This window comes from Neomonachus schauinslandi, chromosome 5, assembly GCF_002201575.2.
Source record: "Neomonachus schauinslandi chromosome 5, ASM220157v2, whole genome shotgun sequence".
In the NCBI taxonomy this organism is placed as follows: Eukaryota; Metazoa; Chordata; class Mammalia; order Carnivora; family Phocidae; genus Neomonachus; species Neomonachus schauinslandi.
The window spans coordinates 3,774,757-3,778,286 of NC_058407.1; positions in this window are offsets into that span (position 1 = coordinate 3,774,757).

Genomic DNA, 3,530 nt, shown 5'->3' on the forward strand with positions numbered 1-3,530 from the left:
CGCGCCGCGCCGGAAGTCCCGCCTCCGCCGCGACGACGCAGACGCGGCCGGGCCGGAAACGTGCGATCGGGCGCCGCGCTCCGCCCCCGCCCGGGCTTCCTCTCCAGAGGCCCCGCCACGCCCCCTGCGCGCGCACCCCTGCTCGGGCTCGCGGCTGCGGGTGCTTGCGCCGCTCGGGGGCGGGGTCAGCGTCAGCTTAGGTGCACGCCTGCGGGCTTGCTTACCGCGGGCAAGGCCCCGGAGGTCGTCCCCGAGGGTGTGCGGCGAGGAGCTGGATTCGAGGAGAGGGGACCTTTAAGCAGGGGAGCGAAATGATCACATCCAAATTTCGAAAGTTTTTCCTGGCTGCCCTGTGCAGAGGACGAGCTGGGAGCCTGGTTAGCAGCCCGTGACAGCCACGTGGGGAGGGGGTGCGTTTTCAGGTCGACTCTGTAGCCTTTGCCTGCGGGAATGGATGTGGGGGGATGAGAAAGAGGGTGGAGGACTTGATGTTTCTGTCTTACGGAATATTCCCGGAGGAGGGAGTGGCCTGCCGGGTCAGCTGCAGCGGGTCAGGTGCCTTGGGCCATCATCATCCAACTGGAGATGTGGCTGTTCCTGAATGCTCGCGCGCGGGAGCGCACGCGTCGGGCAGCGGGAGGGGAACAGCAGAACCGGGAGACATTCGCTGGGCCTAAAGAAAGAGAGTGGGGAGGTAGGAGGTGATGAAGGCAAAGGAGGAGGCCCAGATAAGAAACCTGGACGGAGCAGGGGCAGCCGGCTGAGGGGCTGGGGGAGGGAAGGGGTGGTCAGTGCGGAGTGCCAAGGCAGGGGATGGCACGACTCAGATCAGGAGTGCCCCGGGCCCCAAAGGACTGAGATTTGCGCTGACACCAGAAGCTGTGGTCCGCACAAGCAAAATCAGGCATCCTTTTAAGTCAGCGATTCTGAACTTTCTTCACTTCAAACCCAGTGTCACATTTTCCAGGGTGGCCCAGAGGACACACCAACCTACACATAGAAAGCATAAAAAGAAACCTCTCTAAACAGTTTTTATCTTTGCAACGTGCCATGTACTTCGTTATTTTCCATTTGGTTCTCTTTCATTTTTAAGAACCGCTGGTGCCCTCCACCAGATTGATTTCATGTAGAATTTGGACCATGGTTTGAAAGTGCAAGGGAGGAGGTGCCTCAGCAGATGCAAATAGATGGGAATCAGCCCAATAACACACACACCCTGAAGCCTCGGGTTAAAACTGTGCTAGCTCCTTAGCAGTCTCTTAGTAGACTGGCAGTGGACTAACTGTTTAAACATGGATAATTATTAAAGCAAGCCATTTCCCTGAGGATGGGAAGGCCGTAAGGGTGTGGAGAGAAACGAGGAGGTCAAGTCTCCGTTTCTGAGAAGAAAAGCAGGACCTGCCAGCTAGAGAGTTGTGGCCACTGGTGCCAAGGGCGGGTACAGGGTGAGCTCTCTGACAGAAGGGACGGTCAAGGTCCCCGTGGGGAAGCAGAGGAATGACAGCTTTTTCTGAAGAATAAGGTATCATCCAACAAAACATCCAACGAGAGTATCTATTTTATCTCACACTTCCCAGAAGAGATGAGCAGACACAGCAAATTTTGGGGTGAACCTTTGGTGGAGTCTCTGGCAGGGGCCGAGTTGAGGCCACTGGACGTTTTGGCTCAGTCTAGAGGACCACGCCCTTCCTGGATGTGGCAGTTTGGTAAAGGTTAGGGTGGAAGTCCGGTTTTCCCGCCTAAGCAAAGGGGTTTGGGTTTAGATATGCTGCAACCCACCCCCACAGTGGCGGAAACATGACAACGTTTGCAACACTTTCTGTGGCTTTTCGGTTAAAGATCTGGCATTTCAGCTACTTTGGATGGTTCAGCCATGAGAAGGAAAATGACATCCCCGGTGCCATGTGCCAACAGGGATGTAAGATACGCAGATTTCAGAGATGTGCCCCAGGAGGTTAATGAAATACGTAAAAGTGGCGTGAAGTCAGACCTCTTAAACCTGGGAGTGTGGCCCTCCAGTGGCCGCCAAGACACCTCACACTGTGCGGAGAACATGGCCGGCACTCAGGGAGCTCCAGAGCATGTCTTTTTTTTTTTTTTTTTTAAAGATTTTATTTATTTTTTTGACAGAGAGACACACAGCGAGAGAGGGAACACAAGCAGGGGGAGTGGGAGAGGGAGAGAGAGAAGCAGGCTTCCCGCTGAGCAGGGAGCCCGATGCGGGGCTCGATCCCAGGACCCTGGGATCATGACCTGAGCCGAAGGCAGATGCTTAACGACTGAGCCACCCAGGCGCCCCCAGAGCATCTGTCTTTTTAATAGAATTAAAATCCTATTACTTCTGTCCTGCCTGGGGGTGCTTGTGGATTGGGTGATGCCCCTGAGCCCCAAGAAGAGCCTGGTGGCTCCCAAGGCAGCCCAAGGGAGGGGAGGGGCCTTGGATGAGAAGAGCCAGGGAGCAGGCCAAGGTCCAAAGGCCCAGCTCATCCCCTCGGTTTGGATGGGATGGTCAGAACCCCACTTAATGATCGTATATTAGCTAAGAGTTTAATGTCCCTCCCTCCCACCAAACTGTAAAGCTCCCAGAAGGTAGGGGGGATGCATGAGCTTTGCTCCCTACTGCATCCCTGGGAGCAATGCAGCCTGCCTATATTAGTCTCCATCAATATGCAGGGCGCCTGGCTGGCTCAGTAAGAAGAGCGTGCGATTCTTGGTCTTGGGGTCATGAGTTCCAGCCCCACACTAGGTGTGGAGATTACTTAAAAATAAATAAAATGTAAATAGCATGTGAATGAATCAATTCAATTCCAGGTTTGGGGTTTTCCCCTGTGAACTGAGGGGCCACACCAGACATCAGAGGACCCTTGCATTAATATTGGATTCTAACATTCTTGCTGCCCACAGGAACAGAGACGAGGGAGGAGTGGGCCTCTGTGATTCCAGTCGGTTCTCTGCTCCCCTGGCCAGGGAGTGTACCTTGAGCAAGGCCCCTGCTTCCAGAGTCAGCACTCATACTCGCAAGCATTCCTTCCTTTAAATGTGAAGCTTTCCTCTGCAGGTGAAATGCTATCCAGGATGCACGCTTGCCTTTTCTAGATAGCATAGGAATCACCTTTCCATTTGAGGCCTTAACCAGAGAAAGCTCAAAGCACGGCCCCCGGCTTGCTTCCCTCAGCGCTCTGTGGACCGAGGTTTCCTGGTCTTGGCCAGGAAACACCAGATGGGAGCCCAAAAAAGCAGGTCCCATGACTACTGTCTGCTGTGAGCCCACTGAACTAGGACTGAGAAATTTTCTATACATTTCTGTACAATTCTATACTATAGAAATGAGGGATCTAGGGGCGCCTGGGTGGCTCAGTCGGTTAGGCGACTGCCTTCGGCTCAGGTCGTGATCCTGCAGTCCCGGGATCAAGTCCCACATCGGGCTCCCGGCTCAGCAGGGAGTCCGCTTCTCCTTCTGACCCTCCCACCTCTCATGCTCTCTCTATCTCATTCTCTCCCTCAAATTAAAAAAAAAAAAAAAAAAAAAA